Source organism: Aulonocara stuartgranti (assembly GCF_965226115.1).
Source record: "Aulonocara stuartgranti genome assembly, chromosome: 1".
Classification (NCBI taxonomy): domain Eukaryota; kingdom Metazoa; phylum Chordata; class Actinopteri; order Cichliformes; family Cichlidae; genus Aulonocara; species Aulonocara stuartgranti.
This window is the reverse complement of record NC_138939.1, coordinates 9,115,333-9,128,673: the sequence shown is the minus strand read 5'-3', so window position 1 is coordinate 9,128,673 and position 13,341 is coordinate 9,115,333. Positions and strand designations below refer to the sequence as shown.

The 13,341-nt window shown below is 38.2% G+C and overlaps 1 long non-coding RNA gene across 1 annotated transcript in view; it reads left to right on the top strand.

The window, feature by feature from the left end:
• Positions 1 to 13,341, top strand: part of LOC309711777 — a 45,250-nt gene that overhangs the window by 21,633 nt on the left and 10,276 nt on the right. The gene's annotated exons all lie outside the window — the stretch shown is intronic.

The window sequence follows — 13,341 nt, the reverse complement described above, 5'->3', positions numbered from 1 at the left end:
GATTGGGGAACAAAGCCAGACAGTAAATTCACTGCTAGAATTAGAGACTTCTCTTTGCTGTATGGTTAAATAAAATTTACTTTTATTGCAAATTCATTTATTTATTTTGGTACTTTGTCTTTAATATTCAATAATGTGTAGTTCTTCTGATTTCTACCATAGTAATAAAAAAAAAAAGAGCTTTATATAGCTCCGCAGCTTGATACCAAGCATGAATTCTAAAATAGTTTTACTTTTGGTTACTGCCAGTGGTGATGACCATCAAATGAATGCGTCAGCTGTTGCTTGTTGTATGCTGTTAAAATGCAAAGGGATCACATGGCTGTCCTCGTGTTTTCATTTAACTGTGAAAACACAGAAAGGCCTTAATAATGATGTGGTTTTCAGCCTCCCTAAGACAAGATGTGAAGTACAAATCAAATATGCATGTTTAAAAAAAAAAAGCAAATGCCATTCTAAAAGACAGCTGTGTATTTTATTTCTGTTTTCAGTATGTGTTGCAACAATGATGAACCATTGCATCTGGCCGAAATTATTGGTTAACCATGTAACCAGCCCGATCTGACCTAAAAACTGATGAAACCATGTACAATGTTTAAACCACAGTAACTGATGCTTAAGATCTTCCAAGATAGACAAGAAAACAAAAATTCTTAGCAGTCATAAGAACATCATTCAGCTGAACTGAACATTCAAATTCTCAGACTATAAAAGTATGATCCATCTATTCTTTGACTATCCCATTCAAGTTTGAAAAAGGGCTGGAGCCTAGCTGTCATGGATTGGGGGGAGCACACCGTCACCAGTCTGTCAGAGGACTATTACAGAGGGACAGAAAACCATTCATGCTCATATTCACACCTTGGGTCAATTTAGAATCACTGATTAACCTAACATACAAGTCGCTGGCAGGAAGCCAGGGTACAGAGAGAGAAGCTTTACAGGCGCAGGAAGAACATACAAGCTCTACACAGAAAGGCCTCAGCTGGTCACTGGATTCAAACCCAGGACCTTGCTGTGAGGCAACAGAGGCGACATGTTAAGAGTTCATTTGCAACAAAAAAAGTGTGACTTCCTTTAAAGCCATACTTCAATCTATTGCTGTCTGTCTATTCTCCAGTAAACTGCCCCTCGACATACCACATCCTCCCTCCTCCACCATCACCAACAGGTCGTTGCAGCTGCTGCTAATTACCCACATACTGACATTTCTCTAACTATAGACATAATGAATTATGAAAGTGACAGAGCCAGACCAAACTCACTCAGCAAACATCATGCCACACCTTCCACCAAACCTGTTTGTTTTGGGCGAGCTTGCCTCATCCATTAGTTGTTATTGTTTTTTCTAAACATGACATTGATTCAATTTACCACCAATCAATTTCAAATTGTTCTGACATTTCAGATATGACCTTAAAGCCAGGCAGTCCAAGAACTATGAGTAGGATTAAACTTTTGTTAATGAGGTGATTTCTCTTCACACGGGGCCGTGTGACACGATAGAACAGGAGTGGTCAGTAAAAATTAGATCAATTATTGTGAACGAAACCGCTTTAACTTGATTACCTTTGCACTCGCTAATTTGTGTAATTAATAACCTCCCCTCAGCTGCAGAGAGCAGTTTATTAATAACAATCTATATCTGTGCTCCTTAATGAAATGGCAGGGGCCAGGCCATCCGTTCTGCAGGTAATGTCATAATCAATGGTGCCCAACGCACATGTTAATTACCGTAGTTATTAATTGTTACAGTTGGACTTGAATGCTACATGCTGTCAGCCCCTTTGTCCTGCTATGTATAGCAATCAGTGGATTGAAAATGGCAAATCTAATTAGCCATTCAGCAAGCAGGCTGGGAATCCAAATGAGACGGTATCAGCCCTGACAGCTGGCAGCCGAGGCGCCGTTCACACTGGGCCGTGAACAAAACCGGCATTATCCACTGCCCCGGGAACAACAGGAAAAGGCATGTATCGCAAACTAATAAATACATTCACAGCAGCAGCCTGCCATATCACACAATGGTCTAATGAAATGCTTGCTTGATGCCTTTGTTTGGGTACAAGGAGTGTTTATGCGTTTATCTGTACAGAGTGCACCTCGTCCATCCTGCAGGCACCAGAGAGTCATTTTTAAGGAGGAGAGGGATTCTGTACAAACTTCTGGAAACCATTTTATGTAACTGATAAAAAATTTTTTATTAAACCGATGATTCAAAATCCTTTATTAAGATGAAAAGAGTAAAAAAATAAAGTTGAAGTTTTATTTCAATATGAATTGCAGTCCTGTGTATTTATAATAAAGATCAGCATTTATTTAAATAAAGATGATATTATAATAATATAACCCACGTCTAATCCATGAAGCTGCTCCATTCATAGTGAGGTTTTGTATGTTTCATAAACCCTGTCAAGAGCTCATAAGAAGTTTTCCTACAAAGACAATAATGTCTGGATGGTCTCCAGCCCCTTTGCAACCCTTGGATAAGCATGATGGATGGATGGATGGACCTTCAGATTATCATTTGTCTCTTTAAATAATTAGTGTGAATGCTTGTAAAAGCATTCACAGTATTGTTGTTGTAATTTTTATTAGTGTGAATGCTTATCAGCATTCACAGTATTGTTCTTTCAATCTTTATTATTCCATTTTATATATTCCGTACGTTTTTCGGCATCTATCTCCTTCAACACAGTTCAACTTAGAAAACCCATTCAAACACCATTAGATTCCTCTTCTTTAGGACATTACTGCTTGTATTTTTCTCATTTTTAACATTTATATTTTTTAAATTATTCAACTTTATTCAACAAAAATTTTCAAAGGGAGGATCTTCAAATTCTCATTCACCTTACTCGTCTTTCAACTCTAACTACTTCCACATACATTCACATAGAGACACCATTAAAACTTTAAAACGAAGCCAAGACATTGAACTATTCAGCTTGTATTTATCTATTTATCGTTTTATTTTAATGAAGTTTACTTTAAGTGTTCAGATTTGTACTCATTTTTATTTGACTACATTAAAGTAATCAAATAAAGACAGTTTTGATAGAGCTCCTGATGTCAGATGGTAGGTTGGGCTTGCCAGAGGTCGTGCGTTTTCTCAAGTCTATTTTCTGTGAGACAAGTTCTAAAGGATCTTCTCGATGGCACAGCGGATGTTGGTCAGAAACACTTCATTTCCCTTCTTGTTGAAGTGAATTCCATCCTGTCCGAATAGGGTTTCGTCATAATATCTCAGGGAGGGATGTTCAATGATGAAGCCTCCAAAGGAATGAACTGCCTTTCTCATGATTGAGTTTACAGTTTTTTCGCCCATGTCCATCATGTACTTTGGATTTCTGTACCTCCACATTTGGCGTTCGTTGATGCAGGAATATAGGATTGTCATGGAGGGGATCCTTGCATGCAGTTCAGTCAAGTCTTTAGTCATTGCAGAGGAAAGTTCCTGGGCGGATACGAGTCCCAAGTCGTTCCCGCCTGCATGAATGACCAAAATATCAGGTGGACTCTTTCTGAACATCAACTCTGCATCAAAACAAAGAAGGACGCCATCCCAGCGCATCCCTGTTTTTCCAAACCAATGAACATTGGCATCAAGTCCAAAGTTTTCTCCAAACTCGTGGCGTGCTGCCCATTCTCCCCGCTTTATGTAACTTGAGCCGATGATCCATATGTTAGGTACCCTCTTCTGTGTCTTGCTCATTTCAGTGTGACTGCAGGGTCTCTCTTTAGAGAAACGCCGTTGCTTCTTTGCTGTGGAGAAGCTTCTTTTGTCATCAAGTCGATCCTCAACTTCAGATCGCTTTCTTTTTGATGCAAGTTTGTTGCTAGTTAAAGCAGATTGATCAACCAATGATAGTTTCATCACGCTGGGTGGACTTTGCACTCCAGTGGAGAAACTGCTCCGTACTTGGCTTGTAGACACTGGCTGTTGGGTTGGATCATCTTTTAGGCTCAAAGCCTTCATCATTCTAATGATGGTCTTCATCGAAGATGAAGAGTATTTCTTTGATAACCCAAGCATGATATCACAGCAATGACTTCAGGGACTTTTAAAAACCTTTTGTCAAGACGTGTGAGAATTGCAACTATAAGCTCCGAACTGAAAAACAACAATGAAAAGAGTTGAGGTTACAACCTCTATTTAAGGGGTTTTGAAGGTCTGTCATGTGGAGTTCCTTTGATGTCATCTGCACCTCTATGATGTCACAGAGTAGACCCGCTTTTTGTATGCTATTTCCTTTATCACCATCAGAGATGGTCCGATTACTTTTTTCAAGTAACGAGTAAAGTAAGGGATTACTATTGCAAAAATGGTAATTAGATTACCGTTACTTTCCCGTAGGAACGCTGCGTTACTACATTACTAAAACCGTGATTTTTTTAAGAGAATGTCTCATGACAGTGACGTAAGCAAGTGCGACGTTCGTGACAACAGCTGTGTGCAGATCAACAATGGATAATATATCGAGTGCAGGAGAGAGTATGAGCGTGCAGCGTTTAAAGTAGGGCTGAACGATTATGGAAAATAATCTAATTGCGATTTTTTTGCCCCAATATTGCGATTGCGATGCGATATGCGATTATTTTTTAAGGTCTTTGTCTTCTGTATTATTAAACAAAGACAAGCAATACATCATATAGTATGGCCAATACTATATTACATTAATTTTAAACTGTTCTTTCCTGGAAGACAGACCTCTGTTATGATGACATGAGGTGATGCATGAATTGATGACTGACATTTTTATTTAACTTCTTCAATCACAACAGTATATTTGAACATACACAATAGTTTATTTTTAGCTTACAAACATCTGAGCATAAAGTGCTGACAAGGAACCCTGGTGTAAACATTAAAATGAAAGTCAGTACAATGTGCAGATTGCAGAAATATACATAAAAAAAAATCAGTGGCTTTACCACACTCAGTTTTTCGACATCTGTGAACTACTAGACAGTCATTCAATTAAAAAATAATATTAAATAAATAAAACTAATAAATAAAAAATACACACATCTTACTGATCTCTGCAGTCAGTAACATTACACATAAAGTGCAAACATAATAGCAATTGTATAAACACACACACAAACACGCCTTTAAAATTTAAAGGCGTGAAATTGGACGGTCTAGCCTTCTGATTAGCGTCACCGCTGTCTCGGTGGAGTTTAATAAACTCGGCCGTCTGCTTCTTGCTATCTAAAATATAACCAGACACTGGTGTAAATTCTCGACTGTCTCATACTTCTGTTTAATAAGTTTTCTGTTTGACGTTTAGTCAGCTGTGTGAAAACCAAGGAGGAACCCACCCGGGGGATTAATAAAGTTTTATTTTATCTAATCTAATAACTTTAATCTCAGCCAAACCGATTTACTCACGAACAAACAAAACACTGAAAAAAGCCCAACAATAACATTTTTAGGTTGTCTAAGTGACTTATATATTACGTTTAACCCGAGCAGCGAAACTCCGCGGTGATCTGAAAATGATGTGCCGGGAGTTGTGCCGTTCTCGGCCGCATCAGTAATCCTCGAGCTCCCGGCTAGCTGTCGAGCTGGTGGGTAGCAGACGCCTCTGAAAACGTCGAAGCACTTTTGCAAATATGGGATATCTTGATAAACCGAGCAGATATTTGATGTTTACACAACTACTTTCTCGCCTGAAAATATGTTAAAAGTTTATTTTGTGACCCAGAAAGATTAGTATGAGTAATTTTAAAACTTAGTAGCGGCCGCCATTGCTGGAAACTGGAGTTTGGCTGGGCCGCGCTATGAATTCTGGGATATGGTAGTAATTTGGACAGCCTTATAATCGCAGTATAATCGCAGCCTTTGCGGTTAGAAAATTGCACTTGATCATGTCGCGATATTATCGCAAATGCGATATATCGTTCAGCCCTAGTTTAAAGCGTGGAAGTACTGACCTTACTTTGAGTTTGATTCCATAAAAAGTGACAAAAACATTAGTGTCCGTTGTGCGTGGGAAGAAAACTTCTTTTTACAGCAAAAAAACCCCCCTAAACTTCCAAGCAAGCACCAAGTGCGCAACGACGTAATGGGAAACTCACAGAGAAACTCGCGGATTCCTCCACTGACCGCCGCGGCACACCTGCACCAGGGTAAACCTCCGCCTGCCCCACTCCTGCTTTACAGGTGAAAATAGAGCAACAGGACCGCTAGTCTTTCATTTTATTTATTTTCTGCTGTGTTTTACTTTCATCTATTTGAAAGAGTGAGTGTAAACACAAAAAAATTTTTAAAAAAAATTATGTGCTGGAATGTGCAGAAAATAGGTTTAAATATTAAACAAAATTCTTCAAGTCAGAGAATGTTGCATATAATTAAATTTTTGCTTGATGCATAAAGTTAAAAGATTAAAACTAATAAAACAAGTTTTAAAAAGGGACCTTTCCATTTGATTACATTTTGTATGATGGATTATGTAGAAAAAGTAGAATTGGGCTGAAAGATCTATCGCTTTATCACCTATTCAGGTTGTAAATCGTGTTTTTAAAAAGTAACTAAGTAATTAATTACTTTTAAAAATAAGTAATCAGTAAAGTAACGGGATTACTTTTTGGGGGAGGTAATCAGTAATTAGTTACTGATTACTTTTTTCAAGTAACTTGACCAACACTGATCACCATTCAACTTAGAAAAACCATTCAAGCACCATTAGATTCCTCTTCTTTTGGAGATGTGTGCTTGTATTTTTCTCATTTTTGGCTGTTATGTTTTTTTTAAATTATTCAACTGTATTCAACAAAAATTTTCCATGTAATTTAAAGGGAGGATCTTCAAATTCTCATTCAACTTACTCCTCTTTCAACTCTAACTACTTCCACATATGTTGACCTAGAGACACCATTCAAAAACTTTAAAACGAAGTCAAGACATTGAACTTTTCAGCTTGTATTTATCTTTTCAATATCTTTTATACTTTTTCTTCAGTTCCAGTTTAAGTTTCATCCTTTTTTTTTTCAGCCGTTTCAGAGTTTATAATGGGTGTGTATGGGACGGAATGTTGCCGCTAGAGTGAGACAGCTCAACTGCTAGAGTGAGAGGAGGGGGGGAATTTATCTTAAAATATTTTCTTAAAACTGCTGCTGTGTCCGCAGCGTTTGCTCTACAGGTCTGATTTTACCCTCAAAACGTAGCCATCGCTGTCCTCTTTCATCTAATGTGTTTATTATTATAATAGGTGTTATGGTTCTTTCATAAATGTCACCAATGCACAGCCTCCTCCTTCCAACTCTTCCATAGACTCTAATGTTAAAATGGCTCAGAAAGTTCGTTTGAAAATCAGAAGTACAGGCTGTCTTTCCACTGTCACCACGCCAATATAATAAAGTCCACAGGCATGAAAACTGAGAATTCGATAGACTAGACATTGCTGCCACGCACGGTGAAAGAATTTTGTCAATACGACTTGTACTTTTCATTTGGGAACAATTTGTTTCGCCCTGACTTTTCTGTTCATTTTAAGCAGCAAAAGTGAGGTGCATGTCTGTGTGCGTGTATATGGAGCCATTGGGTGCAGTCACTATAGCAACTAGAGATGGCACGATACCACTTTTTTATGTCCGATACCGATACCGATATCATAAATTTGGATATCTGCCGATACCGATATGAATCCGATATAGTGTTTTTTAATCAACAAAACTGTTTTTTAAAATATCTTGCTGCATTTTGCAAGTCTGCAAGTTCATACTCAAGTTTAAAACAACAACTACACTAAAGCTATTCTGTTATACCTGTATACAAAAAAAATATTTCATAGTTCAGCAATACTGATCAATCTAATAAACTTAGACCTACACCATCCTCCCTATTCTGGTATTTTAAAGAGTACTTAGCGTAAATATTAAGCAACCTAACTAATAGGGTTCCAACTCCCAGCAACAACAAAAATAAATAAATAAAAAATAGGGAACCACCCCTCACACTCCACCTCATGATGCTTAATCAACGTAATCAACCTTAATTTGATGCAGTGTGAAAAAAAATGCACAGAAATCAATTATTTTTCAAGAAATATTAAATAGATTCAACATCTTTCTTCAACAAAATTGCAGACTGCACAGATGGTACCTTCCCAAAGGAAAATGTACTATAGCTTACTAGGGTATATATATTAGACTTAATAGTCACTATATACAGTAATTGACTTCTATTCATTTTACATCAAATTAAAACTTTGGGTGTCAGATAATTATTTATTAAAAGCTAGACATTTTAAATGAGAATAAGAAAGAAAAGTATGTCTTTGTGCCCCCTTTTCCCAGTTAATGCCCTATCGGCCCCCCTGGCTAAACTTTGCTAGATCCGCCCCTGCACAGTTACCAGCGTCAGCTACGTAGAAAAAGATCCTGGTGTAGAAAGTAATATTAAATAAATTCTAACAACAGCTTATCAAGCTTAAACGTGCTGCTGTTGTTCAGCCGCTGGTTTGCTCTTTCTGGCGCAAAGTGGACCAAAAACAAACAAGAGAGACTCACGACAGAAAAGCCGATCAGCTGATCATTAGCAGTTTCACGATTGAAGTAGCAGCCGGAGAGCGAGAGGCAGTCGCTCGTTAAGCTTAACGTGGGAATGCTTTACAAACATTCAGAGATGGACTTACACACTTGCTTTACTTCTCTCGGGGATAACTTTGTCGGAGATGAAATGCCAGGTTGCTAGCGAAGCTCCAAATGCTATCCAGACCACCGACAGGTCCCGCATGCCACAGCTGCTCTATCACGTGATGCATACTGCTCCGACGTTCTGAGGCGAGTTACGGCGTGTTGCAAGTTTTGTGAGGTGCTTTCGTGATATTTAATGGATCGGATTACATTTTTTATTTTTCTCCGATATCCGATCCAGTAATTTAGGTCAGTATCGGACCGATACCGATACGTAATATCGGATCGGTCCATCTCTAATAGCAACCAGGCTCACACCTGCCTGCTTAACGAGCTCTCTCTCACTCTGCCAAGATTCATCTTAAACACTTCTCTTTCAACTGCTGCTGTGTCCACAGTGTTTGCTCTACAGCCATCATTTTACCCTCAAAACGTCGCCATCGTTGTTCTCTTTCCAACACCGTCTCTTTAAAAGCTCAGGGATGTAAACTTTTTAAACTGTGTGGATCCAAGTGGAGGGATCACATTTTAGTCATTCAGTGATTCAAAGAGTATGAACTTTTAATATTCATTCAGATGTTTTCTGACTAAATTTTCTTTTCTCATTACTTAGGTTTTTCTAATTTACATTTAAAACATTTTCAGCTATTTTCCAACTTCTTCTGTGTGAACATCAGCTTTCAAAAGTTCTGCACTTTGGTTTTCAGGTGAAAATTTCTGTATCTTTCATCTTATTCAAAATGTATAACTTAAAATTCAGCAATTAATTCATTTCAGTGCATACATTCAGATTCAAGCATTCACACTGCAGTTTCTTCAGAAAATGCACTTTCTAGTTTTACCTAATTGTTGCTATGGTTGTGAGAGGAAAGGGTTAATAAGAGTACAAAAGGAAGCAGGATGTGGTTTACTGACACAAACCATAATGTGGATTGTGACATAAAAAAAACCTTAATATTCCCGTTTTTACACAAAGTGGATGACAACACGTAGTTCACAATGAAGCAGTATGCCTTGTGTGTGTCTGGTGTCAGTCTCCATATGCACTGCGCTTATATAATTAAGGGTTAATTCATATGAAATCATGGCCAGTAACTAAATGCTATCACGTGGGTCAAGGTTAACATTAAGAACAGCAAACAGTAGGCAGAGCTGATAGCAAAAAGGTCACAGGTTTCAATTTCCACAATGTGCAACCTGCAGAGACGATGGGGAAAGAGCATGCACGCGTGTGCTCTCTGAAAACCGTGCATCTTCAACTTTGCATGAGTCAAAAACAGTGTTTTTAGCATTTTAATAGACTAATCCCATTTTAAAGTTTGTCTTTTTTATTGATAAGAATATCACAAAAAATTGAGCATTATTAAGGATTGTTTGTTTTCTCCAAAAATAAAGGTTACTGCAAAATGCTCCACTGCCATCACCAGGTGTTATTACTGTGACTGTTGTCCAGTACTTAGTGTCTCATTTTTTCATACTGGCACTTGACATGTTGTCATGTATTATATTATATTAGCATTACAAGTAAATCTACTAGTGAAATGAATTCATTTCACTCTTTTGCAAGCAGGCGTACACATATAGTGTGCACGCATTCATTGTTTGCACATACACACACACACACACACACACACACACACACACATATCCATATTTAAAGCAGGCAGCAGCTTGTGTCTCCATCAAGAGAGCACCTGTAAATAATGCAGTGTTAAAGGTGGCAGCCAGGAGCGAATTACAGGGTGAACAGGTGGAAGGATCCCCACCCCCACAACCTCCACCTACACACCCTTCTATGCACCAACTCCACCAAACACAAAGCCATGCCAAGTCTCACTCTCAGCTTCACCAGCCGTATTCTTAACACCACACGTGCTTCGCTATAGTGTGGTGGGCACAGGGGGGCCGCCGGCCTTTCCTCTCGCCATACTCAAAGCAGTGATGGGCAATAAAAACACTTCACATCTTAAGTGAAAGATACGACTTTAAATATTTTACACACATTCTGCATATGCAATTTATCCACACCTGGCTCTTAGGACCAACAACATCTGGTAGCTGTTGCTTTAGAGGCAATTAATTCTTCATCCAAGCGACCAGGTCCTTTCTGAAAATGAGAGAGAACAACTTACGTGTTACTTAGATGAGAATAAATGTTAAGATTACAATACAGAACACAACAGCAGTTTAGAAGAAGCAATGATACATGTTTTACTGGAAAGACATCAAAAGGTGAAATGGAGTATTTGGCTATAAGTGTAGTTTTATCTTTTTACAAAAGACAACTATCGTGGCCAATGTGCTGTATGTAAGAATGTCGTTGCTGATTCAAAAAGTGATTAATGAAAATGTTAATTCCACATTTCTTTATACCACAAGTGGCATTTTAAAGAAATGGTGGTGTTTTTTTTAAAGAATGTTGTTTGATGAAACATGGAAGGCTGCAATCGATGCTTTAAAAAAAAAAAAAAAAAAAAAGACAGAAATGCTAATTTTGTGTCCTGACAACAATCAAGCCAGAGGGACTTGCATCTCTCAGCTGATGAATTGACTTGATAGATCTACTAAATGTCTGAGTGTAATTTTAGAGAGGCACGTGTCCACGGAAAAGAAAAAACAATCTGGGTAATGGTGAAAAATAACTGTCTTTGGACGCCTGAAGAAAAGTTTGGGGGGAAAAAAAACTAAAGAAAAGATTTTAAGATAACTTAAAGTGACTGAGTAACTGCTGAGTTAATACTTCTGGCAATAAACATTTAGGTTGATTACACTACTTTGACTTCATCAGAAACTGACCTTTGAAGACACTAAATAAAACCGGTTACCGTGATGGAGTTAAAACAACACTGAAGTGGTATATTGAGTTAGGACTGATTGGCTTAAAACCATTCATGCTCCACTCTTTTTCATCTTTAGTGCCGGAAATCACTGCTTTCCTGTTGTCTGAATGGCCGCAAACATTTACCTTCCTTCTGCACTGATAGGATTCTTTTGTTTATAGCTGTTTTTTCCCATGGGAATGAAAGTAGATTCGAACTTCAATGCTAAGTGAGAACTCTTCTGCATTTCTGTGCACCATATAACAACAGGGGACACCAGATTACCTTATGAGATGGTGTTTAAGATGCCCATGCTGCCACCAAGGCCTGTGTCCATGGCGTGGATGTGAGAACCACAGCAATGAAATCTTGGCAAGGTTATAAAAGAACAAAACAGTCCTCTGTCAGTGAGAAAGAACAGGCTAGTGAGACATTTCTAATCCAGCACCAAAATAAGAGTTTCTGTTTTGAGAGAATTTTAAAGTTTAAGGTCAAGTGAGTAAAGAATGACTTGTGGTTTATGGAAATTGTTGAAACTCTCCACAGGATGGGGCAAGTCCTAATTTAGCTCTTTCCTAACCCTTCTATTTGTTTGGGTTTGACTGCTGTTTTTCGGTGAATCAAAAGTTTAAGACCAAAGCAGGTGACATTAAACTACTGTAATCCTGTTTGCTGTTAGTTTGTGTGGAGGGTGGGGTTAAGGTGTTAGATGGACACTGGTTCTACTGACTGTTTATCATAAACACAGCCTAGCCCAGAGAGGTCCATCTGCTTTGATTTTATTTAGTGATTCCCCCCAGGGGCCCTGAGCTGGAGAGAGAATAACAATACTTGAGCCCATCTGTTCCCATAGAACCAGCCCCGGCTAAATTACCACACGCTACGAGCGGCTGGCATATGCTGTGGCATAAAGCTACAAGAGGGCATTGTGCGCCAGCTGTTCTGTTGACAAATACTTATCTGGCACTTCTGAAGTCAGCTTGCTAAGCTGGTTTCAAGTTAGACTAAAAACTAAACAGGGTAAGGTGTGGAACAGGCCTCCCGTCCGGGGTGGAGATGCATGTATAATGCATGCTGCTTTATCCAGGCATATCATTTTGTCAGAGGTCGTCTGGGGAATTGGGTCACCGATGTAGACTTAAGCTGAGCATATTAGGGCAGCTAGAAGACTGCAACCAACCGAGTGTTCAAAACAGACTATAACTAATCTTTCACATTCTCCCGTAACAATAACAGGCTGTAATCATACTGTTGTTAAATGTTTATATGTCAGTGGATGATGGTAGTAATCCTGTCAGTAAAGAAACTGATCTTTCTATGCGGGGTTAATACACACTTTAAACAGTCATGAATACACCAAGGGATCTGTGGGGATTCATACCTATATGCCTTTAAAATAAATAAATGCAAAAATAAAAATTAATTAAAAGTAATAACACTGAACAAGAAAATAGATACTGACATTCATGTTTGTTAATGGCAGATGAGATGCAAGCTACAGGTACTAAAATCAGTCTTTGTGCATTTGCACTACACTAGCCTGACATAAGAGTTTTCATCTGATTCAGAAAGTAGTATCACATCTGTGCCATGGAATGATAGCTGTCAGTTTAAACCTAGCACCATGATTTCCTACCCAGCCCAAAAAAGCCTGGGCATGATAAAGTCTATAATGAAGCCAGCTAGCTGCATCTGAGTTGCTTTATATACACTTTAATTTAAAAAAAAAAAAAAATGTTTAGCATGAAAATTAATTTTAAAAATATCTATTTCTTCCCAAATTATTAGGCAAACATAAAATAAAAAGTATATATCATGCTATAACTTGCCATGTGCTTCAGCATCACTGCTGCAAATGAAGACCAAAAAACGCATTAGC